This window comes from Pan troglodytes, chromosome 10 (assembly GCF_028858775.2).
Source record: "Pan troglodytes isolate AG18354 chromosome 10, NHGRI_mPanTro3-v2.0_pri, whole genome shotgun sequence".
Classification (NCBI taxonomy): Eukaryota; Metazoa; Chordata; class Mammalia; order Primates; family Hominidae; genus Pan; species Pan troglodytes.
This window is the reverse complement of record NC_072408.2, coordinates 122,820,093-122,833,985: the sequence shown is the minus strand read 5'-3', so window position 1 is coordinate 122,833,985 and position 13,893 is coordinate 122,820,093. Positions and strand designations below refer to the sequence as shown.

Below are 13,893 nucleotides of genomic sequence, written 5' to 3'. Positions count from 1 at the left end.
GTAATTTAGTAGTAATATACAAGTACTATGCCTCATTTTAGAAAATTATGTGCAATTAACTTTCCTGGACATTTTCATTGCCTTGTAATCAGGTTTAACTTATAGTTGAAAGAGAAGATATATGAAATAGTAAGAGCACCTCAGAGCCTCACAAAATAATTTAATCAAGTCTCATTATGTGGATACCATAATGCCACTGTCTTTTGAAAAGGAGGTAAAAGTTAAGGCCTGTCCGATAAAAGAAAACTCAGTATACCTGCAAGCAAAGGACCTCAACATAGTCTTTGTGAGTGGTGCCAAAGTAAACTACATTTTTAAGGAGAGTAAGTGGTAAAGTAATATTAGCAAAATATTCCCAAATAAGGATCTGTATATTGAGGCAAATTGCTTCTGGCAAGAGGCTTGATTAATGGCAACTTTGAAAATTTTAATAGATAAGTTCATACCACAGAAAGCATTTAGATACAATTATCTGAATGCATTTTGCATTGAGAATCTGTTATCAAAACACTTTTACACCATGAAAAGAAAAGGAGTTTATTAATATTCATAATACGTTTTGAAAGCACATGTAATAGTTGCATTCTAAAACTCAACGTGAGAAGTAAAAATATCTTTTTAGAGGATTTAGAATATTGTAAGAGAATAAAATGATCTGGAACACTAGTTTCTTCTTTTGCATTTATACAAGTCCTTTCCCAACTACCCCAGTTGTAACCCACACCAACCCCTTGTGTTTCTTAAGTAAAAAGTCTTAAAAGATATTTTTTAAATAGCTAGACACATATTATTTTCTCCTATTGATGATTAAACTTCTTTCAGCTTTAAAAATCTTCACGGTGTATATCAGTTGTTCTTGTTCTTCTCATGATGAAACTTTTAAAGAAAAGTAATTTAATCTTTGGTTATGACTGAAACTGCATTCATCTATCTGGTGAATATTAGGTTTTGTGTGCCATGCAGTATGCTAGTTGCTGGGGATACAGAAGGCAGGGGACAGACATGGTTTCTACCCTCATGGAGCTCACATTATGGTGAGGGAGACCATCAAAATAAATGAAATATTAATAGTTGTAAATTATGACAAGCCCTGTGAAGGAAGCAAATTGGGCAATGGAGGCATTGGACATATAAATTAAAATAGTGAGAGATGAAGTTGGAAGGATAGAGTGAAAACAAATTTCTTTCCCTATTAGAACATAGTTTTTGGCTGGGTATGGTGGCTCATGTCTGTAATCCCAGCACTTTGGGAGGCTGAGGTGGGTGGGTCCTTCGAGACGATCCTGGGCAACGTAGCAAAACCCCGTCTCTACCAAAAATGTAAAAATTAGCTGGGTGTGGTGGCGTGTGCTTGGGGTCCCAGCTACTCAGGAGGCGTAGGTGGGAGAATCGCTGGATCTTGGGAGGTCGAGGCTGCAGTGAGTCATGATCGCGCCACTGCATTCCAGCCTGAGTGACAGAACGAGACCCTGTCTATAAATAAATAAATTAATTAATTAATTAATTAATAAGAATATAGTTTTAGTGTTACTTACTGGACCTTGAGAACATAGAATTTTAGCCATTACAAAATATATAGCTTAAGTGAGTTATATGATACCTTATAAATGATAGGAAAATGTATCCTGCTACCTCTTGCCTTGCTCCATGAGTTGCAACCATTCCTTATAGAAATTGTAAAGATTGCATAGTGTACAAACAGTATAAGATACAGCATTATAATTATATATTGAGGGATTTATTATTGTTGTTTTTAGTGATTTGGTATTAAAGCACAAAATTTTGGCTGACGTGTCCTACCAGAATTTTTCCCCCTTTATATTTCTGCCTCTTTTAAAGTCTTTGGGCTCTTGCTGTGCATGCCAGTGAGTACCATAGTTTCACGCTTGTATATTTTTGTTCCTTTTGAAGGTTTTTATGTAGTTTGCTCAGGAAACTGTAAAATACCCAAGCACTATCTGCTCTTATTTATGTATACATCCCTAAATGTAGCACAGTGTCTGGCACAAAGATAGGTGCGCTTAGTGAATGTTTGTTCAGTGAGTCTCTCTGCTTTTTGTTTTGTTTTGTTTTGTTTTTGTTTTTGAGACAGTCTCGCTTTTTCGTTCAGGCTGGAGTGCAGTGGCGCAATCTCGGCTCACTGCAACCTCTGCCTCCCAGGTTCAAGTGATTCTTCTGCCTCAGCCTCCCGAGTATCTGGGATTACAGCCTGTGCCACCACGCCTGGCTAATTTTTGTATTTTTAGTAGAGACAGGGTTACACCATGTTGGCCAGGCTGGTCTTGAACTCCCAACCTCAGGTGATCTACCCACCTTGGCCTCCCAAAGTGCTGGGATTACAGGTGTGACCCAGCCTGAGTTTCTCTGTTAGTATGGGTGCCCAGTGAGAGGTGAGTACTGTTGGTAGCAGAGAAGAAAGAGATCTCCGTGGGAAGAGGTGATATGAGAAGACTGTATGGAGAAAGTGGAACGGATGTCGGACTGCTATGCTAGTCACCTTTCTAGCCCAGAGAATATAGGCTACCTTAGGCTACAAAGAGAGTCAACACTGTATTATTCTCCATAGCTATCAGGAATATGCCTCATGCAGGCTCCCTTCAGAAGAATGCTTAGAGAGATTATTCTCAAGGCTAATGATGTGTATCTCCTGGTGTATGCCTCGCTGGACTATCAGAGCTTTACATTTGTGTTCTTCCGCACCTCATGACTCAGAATTCTAGGCTTTATTTATTTCTGAGTCTTCTAGTAAAATGCCAGAAAATTTTAGGGGAATGTTATAATGTATCAGAAACTCTAATGTAGCATCTACCTATGTCAAGCACCATACTAAGTACTGGGGTCCAAAATGATAGGTAAAATATGATTCCTGTCCTCACAAAATTTAGTAAGATGGGCTAAACATAAACTTATAAAAATCGAAGTGCTGTGATTGAGGTATACACAGAGATGTATAGGAGCATTTTAGTCTGTTCTGGGGCTTTAAAGGTAATTTCATGGAAAATATAAATAGGGGTTAGATGAACAATAGGAGAAGTTTATTCTAAGCAAAACATCAACGCAAGCAGAACCATAGAGATATGAACCAGAGTGGCACTCACAGAGAGCGTTCAGTCTTGAAGTAGTTTGACTGTTTGAGTGAGGCTGGAGAAGTAGCTCATGGAGTGATTGTATACGAGTGCTAATATTGAATGTTTCCTTTTTACACTAATTGCCAGGAGGGAATAGGTTTATGTTGTGTTTAGCTATTCAGCACTTAAGCAGTAGGTGGGCTTTCTCTAACACAGTTTCCTGTTATATGTATATAAAAGGAATATATGTACACACATACACACACACACACACACTCATGATTCATACTTTAGAGAACCAAAAATATGTTATTTAAAATCCTGATATCTAGGGAAGCTCCAAGGTGACGTGTAGGAGTGAGGATCTTGTACTACTCACAAACTAACATGACCATATTTACCCAGAGGTACTTTGAAACAATATATTTTGATGGTCTTTTTCTTACTTAATTCTGGAAGAAATAGATCTTTGAAGCTTGGAATAAAGAGTTAGAAACATCTGGAGAAATATTTGGAGATATACTTGTAACACATGTGAAATATGAAAACAAAGCACCCAGTGAAAAGGGTTTTTAACTTGAATAAACTTCCCTAAGTCATGTAATGTACTTGAATTAAGAAGTTTTTATTTTGAAAATAGTTTAATAATTTTTATAGTGGTTTCCTGTCTTTATCAGTAGTGTTTGTGTAGGGCACTTAAAATGATGTTCTTGTGAACAAATTTCAGGTATAAGCCCAGGTGTTTATTAGTCAGAAATATTCTAGCATTTGTTTTACTTAGTTTTATTCCTCAAAATTTACACGTTGATTTTTAAAAATAAAAAAGGTGGCAAGTGTAAAGCTATGGAACAAACCTCTATAAAGTCCTTAAGATGAACGCTTTCCAGTGCTATAATTATATTCTTGAATGTGGTTTTTTTAAAAAAAAACAAAACCCAATCAAACTCATACACCACAGTCCTAAGTAGATCCCAGAAACCTTTTTTCTACCCCATCATCTTCTCCCTCTCTTCCTCTTCTTCACTTCCTCCTCCCCGCCACCCTTTCCTATATTCTTCTCCCTCTCTGCTCTACCATCATTTCCTCTTCCATCCGTCTTCTTTTCCTTTCTCCTTGTCTCCTCTCCTCCTTCCTGTCACTCTCAGCCTCATCTCCCTTTGTTTCCACTATCTATAGAAAGAACATAATGTAGAGAGAGACTTATAGTTTGCAAATTGTTTTTAGGTGCACAGAACCTCTGAGCACTGTGGTTAGTCTATCAGTGTGATGAGTGCTATTGGAAAAAAAATAGGGAAGAGACCCATGGCGGTTGTAACTTTAAATTTTGTCAGGAAGAACAGTCTTGATGAGGTGCTGGCATTTAAGGAAAACTTGTAAGAAGTAAAGAGAGGAGCCATGTTGGTATCTGAAAGGAAGAAAATTCTAGGCACAGGGAACAGTAATTTCAAATTGTGATTGTTTGAATAATAGCTTATTAGGCTGGAATGCAGAGAAGAAAGGGGAGAGAGCAATAGGCAATTTGGTTAGAAGGGTAACTGGGACTGGGTGTTGGGGATTACTGGGCCATTGGAGGGTTGATTTCTGAGTTTCCTGTTCTGTTCCATTGGCCTCTTTGTCCTTGAGTCATTATTATCCTGTTATAATTACCATGGTTTAATTATAAATAGTGATACTAGCAGGTTGTCTCTCACTTGTTTTTTTCTTTAAAATTGGGTTGGCTATATTCTTGACTCTGTGTTCTATATGAATTTTAGAATCAGCTTGTCAAAAACTTGGGCTATTGATTAGAATTACATGGAATTTTTAGATCATTTTGGGAAATTATAATCTTTATGGTATTTATTATATCCAGGAATATGATACATCTTTTAAAAGACTTCATATATTCTTTTATATTCTTCAAACAGACTCATCTATAAATTTCTCCATAGAAACCTAAGCTGTCTTTTATTGGTTTATTTTCTGGGTACCTTACAGTTTTTATTGCTATTGCTAATGGGATATATTTTTCCCCATTTTATTTTCTAAGTTTTTTGTAGGAGTACAACTATTGTTGAACTTGTATCTACCAACCTTATCTACATGCTTGATCTCTTTTGTTAGTTCTCTTAGTCTATGTATTGTCTACACAGGAAATCCAAGAAAATTATATCCGTCTGCAAATAAAGATAGCATCACCACTTTCTTTCTTTTCTTTTCTTTTCTTTTTTCCCTTCCCTTCTCTTCTCTTCTCTTCTTTTCTCCCCTCCCCCTCCCCTCCCCCTCCCCCTCCCCTCCCCCTCCCCCTCCCCTCCCCTCCCCTCCCCCTCCCCTCCCCTCCCCTCCCCCTCCCCTCCCCCTCCCCTCCCCTCCCCCTCCCCTCCCCCTCCCCTCCCCCTCCCCTCCCCCTCCCCCTCCCCTCCCCCTCCCCCTCCCCTCCCCCTCCCCCTCCCCTCCCCCTCCCCCTCCCCTCCCCCTCCCCTCCCCTCCCCCTCCCCTCCCCTCCCCCTCCCCTCCCCTCCCCTCCCCCTCCCCTCCCCCTCCCCTCCCCCTCCCCTCCCCCTCCCCTCCCTTCTCTTCTCTCTTCTTTTTTTTTGACAGAGTCTCGCTCTGTTGCCCAGGCTGGAGTGCAGTGGCCCAATCTCAGCTTCTTGCAAGCTCCACCTCCTGTGTTCACACCATCCTTCTGCCTCAGCCTCCTGAGTAGCTGGGACCACAGGCACCCGCCACCATGCCAGGCTAATTTGTGTGTGTGTGTGTGTGTGTGTGTGTGTGTGTGTGTGTGTGTGTGTTTAGTAAAGACTGGGTTTCACTGTGTTAGCCAGGATGGTCTCAATCTCCCGACCTCGTGATCCACCCGCCTCTGCCTCCCAAAGTGCTTGGATTACAGACAGGCCTGAGCCACTGCACCCGGCCCCTTTCTAATTTTTATACCACCTTTTTTCTTTTCTTGTCTTATTGCATTGACTTGGATATCTAGGGCAGTGTTGTGTAGAAAAGCAGTTATCTTTGTTTTGCTCCATTTTTTAAAAGGGATTCTTCTAAAGTTTTGACATGAAGCAAGACAATTGCTTTATCTGTTTTGGTCAGTTCCTTTTGATTCCCAGAGTTCCCTAAGAGTTTTAAAAATTATTATTATTGAACTTTTTTCTGAAATTTAACATATGCTTCTTTCCTAGGTATTGAGATAGATTCTTTGATTTTTCTCATTCATCTTTTAATGCATTGTATTAGTTTCATAGATTTGCTGATGTTAATTCATTACATCATTTGTTGAAGCAGTTTGAATAAGAGAAATGGGTTGAGCCTTGAAAATTTGGTAAAACCTAAGATGGTATTGAAGTGGGTGGATGGGTTTTTTTAGTTACTGTTTTCAAATTCTTTTATTTTTATAGAAAATTACTTATTTCATATATATCAGATTTATCGGCATAAAGTTACTGTATTTATAGTGTTCTTATTGTTAAAAGTGTTCCCTCTTTGTTTGTAGTTATTTCCTCTATGTTTGTTCCCAGGATTGTTTGAGCACTTACCTTCCTGCACATACATCTTTCATCCCTCTCCTTAAATCAGTCATACCTAGTATTTTTGTCATCTGTTAGTCTGCTCAAAAAAGAAGTTTTATCTTGTTAATCCTTTCTGTTGCTTTTTCCTATTTTATTAATAATACGTATTTTTGTCATTATTTTCTTCCTTCCGTTTTATTGTGTTTACTCCTTGCTTTCTTCATTTAAGACTTTTAGGCCTATAAGGATATAAATTACTCTGTAAGTACTGTTTCTGGTAGATTTTGACATGTATTACTTTTGTTGTCATTCAGTTTTAAATATTTTGTGACTTCCATTGTGATTTCTTCTGTGACCCATGATTTATTAGGAACTACACGTTTAAGTTTTCAAACAAAAGGATTTTATTTTAACCTTTAAAAAAAAACTGTTGATTTCTAACTAAATTGCACTGTTGTTAAAGAATATGTAGACTGACTTTGGGAGGCAAAGGTGGGTGGATCACCTGAGGTCGGGAATTTGAGACCACCTAGCCAAAATGGTGAATCCCTGTCTCCACGAAAAATACAAAAATTAGCTGAGCGTAGCGGCGCACATCTGTAATCCCAGCTACTTAGGAGGCTGAGGCATGAGAATCACCTGAACTGGGAGGTGGAGGTTGCAGTGAGCAGAGATCATGCCACTGCACTGCAGCCTGGGCGACAGAGTGAGATTCCATCTGAAAAAACAAAAAAACAAACAAAAAAAACCCCAAAAAGAGTATGTAGACTGTATATCATCATTTCTTTGAAATGATGTCTTGTGTCTTGTTATGTATTCAATTTTTGTAGCTCTTCCATGTATTCATGGAAAGAGGATACGTTCTTTCTTTGTGGAAAGCCATGGTATACACTAGAAAACATGTTAAAATATTTATTAATTTTAGATTTGTCAGTTTCTTCTTATTCTAATTTTTTCTGTGTATATTTCTGAGCTGTATTGCATACCAGTGTGGCTGTGTACATGTTCATGATTGATTACTTTTCTTCTTGAGTTTCTCTTTATATATTTATTGATGAACTTAAGTTTTAAAATATTTCGTTGTTTTATTTATTGTTATTCCTGTACCAGGTTTTTTCTTGTTAGAATTCATCTGGCATATGATTTTCTACATTTTTTAAACTTTTGGTGTAATTTTACTTTGCATGCCTTTTGTGCAATACGTAGATGGGTTTACTTTAATTATTTTAGCTACTCTGGTAATCTTTGTCTTTTCAGTAGGTTTAATTACACTAGTTTTTTTCATTTGCACAGTGATAGAGCCACATTGCCTTTTAAAAATGTCTTTAAAAAATGGCAGACTCTCCATACCTTTGCACTTATAAGTTTCAATTTTTTTAATGGTTTTTTACCACTTTCCTTTTTCTTATGATTTAAACCTCAGTTTAAATGCTTCCCTCCCCCCCCTTTTTTTTTTCAGAGAAGCTTTTCTCTGACCAATCCCTTTTTAGAATAGACCCCAACTCCCATTATTTTCTTAGTTCCTTATTTATTTCTTTTATAATACTTAGAAAAGTTATTCATCTCATTTCTGTGTAGATTATTTAGTGATGATACTAGTATTAATGTCTCCATTTTTTATCATTTTATTTATATGTTAGTTACTTGATATTAGTTGGTAGAGGGTGAAGAAAAGGGTAGCATGGTCAAGAGGAGGTGCTTCAGCGTTGGGTTACCTGAAGCAAATTGAGGAAGACATAAAGATTATTCGTGATGGAAGAGAGTATGTATAGGAGTACCTTCACAGAGAGAAAGTGATCTCTAGGGAAGGGTGAATTAAGTTTAACTGCAGAGATTTTTAAGGTGAGAAAGAGGTTAAACAAAGAATTACTTGAATCAGACCTGATTCACTGAGTAAAGAGTGGAGAATAAACAGAGTTGAGAAGGCGTGGAATACTTGTCAAGTGGTGTGCCCCCAAGAGAACAGGGGTGAAGCTCCAATTTTCCTTTGACCTTGCCATGTTTTTGGTTCTGTGTATTCATTTGATAGTATCTTCTGGCCTATAGCAGTTAGGGAGATAGTAGAACTGATGCCGGGACTAGTTTAAGTTACATTGTGTCTGATTTATGTTGATGTTGAATAGGGGTGAAGGCAGCATTGATCTAAGGTAGAAAATCTTGGATGTACTAAACACTATGTTAAGAAGAAGGACCAGGTTTTTATTCCAACTGTGCTCTGAACTTGCTGTGTAACTTTGGGCGCAATCTTGCCTTCCCCCCGAATCAGAAAGAGGTTGACCTTAATAATCTCCAAAGTCTTAAAATTTTTAATGAAAGTATATGAAATAAATGGGGTGAGTAAAGGTTCAGGTAAAAAAGAGTAATAAGTGACAAGAAGCAAGAACGTGGTATAGAGCTTGTAATAAAGATTTACCTCCCACTTCTCATGTAACACTGTATACCCTAACATATCTGTAATTGTATTCATAGAACCCCTTATCTTCAATGTTCATTCTCAAATCTGATCTCATTTTAACAAATTAAAATTTAAGTTGATAGAGTTAATATAAATGAACATTCCCACTTATGTACGAGCCAGCTAGTAGAAAGAACATTGAATTTTAAGGCCAATTCCAGTCGTGCATTTAGAAGTGTTATTGGGCACACTAAAGTCTTTTTAGCCCTATTGGTTCATCTGTGAAATGAAGGAGGGTGGACTTTGTATGAAAACACCGGAATTTTACTTACAGGCACATTTCTAGATCAGAGAAATATGATAGTTGTTATGTGTCCATATTTTATCAAGACATTTGACATAATCTTTTTGATTATTCTCTTTAGAGTAGAATGAGTGAGTGACAACTCATTGTTGAATTTGTAACTTGGAGTTATCTGATGAGATGGCACAGGATTCTGTTCTCAGTGCAGTTTTTATTTCACCATTTTTAGCATTGCTTTGTATAAAGATATTGATGGCTTGCTAAGCAAGTAACTTGTATGTTGGATTACAAAATCAGGGTCTCAGCAGGCTTTGACTTAAGCGCCAAATATGACAAATGGAAGCACCACAGATTTCTCTAGAGCACTCCTCTGGTTGGGCCAACAAGCAGCGCTGCATAAGGATAGGAGGCAAGGGCTTCCTCAGATCTTGCCTTCACATTGCTTTCTGTGTGACACATGACCCCACATTTCAACAAGTATAAAAGAATATTGTGAATTCTCTCTTTCCCCTTTAGTCATGCCGTTTCATTCCCCGAGGGAACCAAAATTATTAGGGATTGTTTGTTTGTTTGTTTCTTTGTTTGTTTTGAGACAGAGTCTCTCTGTCACCCCGGCTGGAGTTCAGTGGCATGATCTGGGCTGTCTGCCACCTCAACCTCAAAGGCTCAAGCTGTCCTCCTACCTCAGCCACCCGAGTAGCTGGGACTACAGGCAGTGCCACCACACCCAGCTAATTTTTGTATTTTTTGTAGAGATGTGGTTTTGGCCATGTTGCACAGGTTAGTCCTGAACTCCTGAGCTTAGCGATCTGCCCAACTCTGCCTCCCAAAGTGCTAGGATTACAGGCGTGAGCCACCTTGCCTAGCTGTTATTAGGTTTTTTAAATGATCTGTTCAGAAAAATGTTATGCCACATTGCAAATTGTAAGCAAATTGTGTGTGGAAATATTTTTCTCCCCACTTTCACATTTTATACAACTGGGTGTATATTACTCATATTGTTTTGTACCTTTTTCCTTTTTTCTCATAATAGTCCTTGTTGGAGGTGTTTCCGTATCAGTGTGATCATTTCCTTTTACATGGCTGCAGGGCATTACTTTGTAGCTTACATACCATAGTTTAGTTAACAGGTCCACTACTGATGGACATTTTAGTGTTTTTCCGACTTTATTACAAGCAGTGCTATAATCTGTACTCTATACCATAGTTTTATCTATGGGATAAATTCTTAGAAGTGCTGTTGCTAGGTCACAGGGGGATTCAACTTTCTAGTGTCAGTGCTGTCATTCCTGTCCTTGTTTTACATGATCTTAGAAAAAATAGAATTTAATAGTTGGGATTTAGGCATTATCAAACCCAGTGATTCTCAAAGTGTGGTCTTTGAGCCAGGAGCAGCAGCAGCAGCAGCATCACATGGGAACTTGTTAAAAATGCAGATTTATGGGGCCCACCCTAAACCTCCTGAATCAGAGCCTCAGGGGCCCAGCAGTCTGCACTAACAGGTGCTTTTACATCTATGGAAACTGATCAGAGTGATGAAATAACTTGCCAAAAATATATAGTTACTGGTGGCTTCTGTTATATTTCCACTATAACTTCTATTTTTCTTGTTTTCAGTGCCTCTTTTAAAAGGACATTTTGTTTTTTAAGTTATCAATATAAAAGATCCTTGATTCGATTTTAATCTTTTTTATTTATGCTTCTCAACTGTCTGTGTTTTGGGACATAGCAAATTCAAATGAATACTATTTTGAAATTTTTATAACAATTCCTTAGACTTTCTAAAACCAATCCTTAAATTAACTCCCTGTTATTTTGCATATACGAGTCTTTCGATGTCTCAAGGGATGGCCCCCGACATCCTTTTTTTGACTCCTTTCCAGTCACATCCCACCATTCCAAACTATATCCTTCTCTTAACCACATCTGTTCCTTGCCTCATGTTTTCTCTTACTTTTTCTTTTTACTATTAAACCCTATTTTCTTTCTTCTTTTGAATTCTATTTTATTTTAAATTGACACATAATAATTGTACATATTTATGAGCTACAAAGTGATGCTTGGATACCTGTATACAGCGTGTAATGATCAAATCAGGGTAATTAACAAATCCATAACCTCAAACATTTATCATTTTTCTGTGGTAAGAATATTGTCTGTTTTACCTATTTTGAGATATACAATGCATTATTGTTAACTAGTTACCCTACTATGCAATAGAATACTAGAACTTATTGTTCCTAACTGTAACTGTTGGCTAACCTCCTCCATCTCTGCCCTTTCCCTCCCCTGCCTCTGATAATGGCAATTCTGCTCTCTTCTTATATGATATCAGGTTTTTTAGATTCCACATGTGAGTGAGATCATGTGGTATTTGTCTTTATGTGTCTGATCTGTTTCACTTAACATAATGTCCTCCAGGTTCATCCATGTTGTCTCAAATGACAGGATTTCATTCTATAACTTAATAGTATTCCATTGTGTATTATATACCACATTTTCTTTATTCATTCATCCCTTGATGGACACTTAGGTTGATTCCATATCTTAACTATTGTGAATAATAATGAATAAGCATGGGAGTGCAGATAACTCTTCGACATACTGAGTTCATTTCCTTTGGGTATATCACCAGTGGTGGGATTACAGGATCATATGGTAGTTGTATTTCTAACATTTTGAGGAATCTTTATACTGTTTTTCATAATTGCTGTCTTAATTTACATTCCCACCAACAGTGTATAAAGGTCCTCTTTTCTTTGCATCCTTGCCAACACTTGTTATCTGTTATCTTTTTGATGATGTCCATTTTAATTGGAGTGAAGGGATATCTTACTGCGATTTTGATTTCCTTTCCCTGATGATTACTCACGTTGAACATTTTTTCTATATACCTGTTGGCCATTTGCATGTTTTATTTTCAGAACAAAGCAGTGGTGAGGGGATACATCACACTACCTGACTTCAAAGTATACTGTAAAGCTATAGTGACCAAAATAGCATGACACTGGCATAAAAACAGACACGTAAATCAATGGAACAGAATAGAGAACCCAGAAATAAATTCACTTATCAACAGACACTTGATTTAAAAGAAGGTGCCAAGAGCACATACTAGAGAAAAGAATAGTGTCTTCAAAAAATGATGCTGGGAAAATTGGATTTCTACATGCAGAGGAATGACACTAGACCCCTATTTCTCACCACATACAAAACCAGTTCAATTTAAAAACTTTAAATACAAGATCACCTCCCCCTCCCCCTCCAAAAGCATGAAACTACTGGAAGAAACCATAGGAGAAATCCTTCTTCACATTCATTGATCTGGGCAAGGATTTTAAAAATAAAACTTCAAAGGTCCAGGTAATAAAAACAAAAATAGAAAATGGGGTTATATCAAAGTAAAAAGCTTCTGCACAGCAAAGGAACTGACCAACAGAGTGAAAGGGTAACCCACAGAATAGGAGAAAATATTTGCAAACTATATATCTGACAGGGGATTAATATCTGGAATATCTAAGGAACTCAAGTCAGTAGCAGAAACCAACCAGATTTAAAAGCTGGGCAAAATACCTGAATGGACGTTTCTCAAATTTTCATTTGTTCTTTTCTTCTTAAAGCATTTGTTTGTATATTCTAAATTGAAGAAATCACTACTGGTTAGCCTTTCTATGGCATTTTGTTATTATTTGTATGTTTGTGCCTGGCTTTATTTTATTCATGTGTTTTCATATCAGTCTCTTGCTAGTGAATATGCTCCTTGAGGGCAAGGACTGTGTTTTCTTCAGTGTCACTTCAGGCTCCTTGCACCATTCTTAGATAAATGTTGGTTGTATTTGTTCTGATGCACAGTTGGGACTCGGTGGAATAGAGAACATGTTCTGTGGCTGTAGTCTACATTTATTTCTCCCACCAGCTTCTTATAAATAAGCTAGTAACTACATGGGATACTGGGCATGAATAGGGATAAGTCAGCTCAAACTCCCTTAGCTGAAATTTACAGCTGAAAAATAAGCCAATCCACAATCAGTAAAACTATATTTTGGTCCTATTTAATGTGCCAGACATAATGTTGTATGTAGAAGATGGTGTGTTTCTAGTGTCATTTTCATAAAGGACAGAGTGTTTTTACTGTTTATATTATTTTATACCTATAGATGTTCAAATTATGTGCATTTTTGCTTTTGTGAACTTAAACTTAGAAGTATGGTATCAAGGGTTTTTAAAACTTTTTTCAAAATTCTTTTAAAATTGTAGTCACTATCTTGAATTTACTCTGTCATGTTAAATACCCAGATACCAAGACTGGGTGTTTCCTACTGGTGAAATGTCATATTTTGGTAAAACAAAAAATGTTATCTAAACATACTGGTCAAAGGAGAATATATATGTGTCACTATGTGATAGAGAAACATTTTAATTTTATTTCATTTTTTCCTTTCAAGCATTATGATTTTGCACTTGAAACAACTTTTTTTTTTTTGAGTAGTACTCCAAATGTACTTTATAGTACTTTAGAGAAGTTTTGAAAAGAAGCAGCATCTTTGAGATGACTTTTAAAAATTGTGGTTGCTTGGCTTTATTTAGTAAAAGTGATTTTGTTTCATCAGGAAAATGTTCTTACGAGATGTTTTGAGAAAT

At 37.1% G+C, this 13,893-nt stretch overlaps 1 protein-coding gene across 4 annotated transcripts in view; it reads left to right on the top strand.

The window, feature by feature from the left end:
- MED13L (mediator complex subunit 13L) overlaps positions 1-13,893 on the top strand; it is a 319,642-nt gene that overhangs the window by 240,849 nt on the left and 64,900 nt on the right. The window lies entirely within an intron of this gene.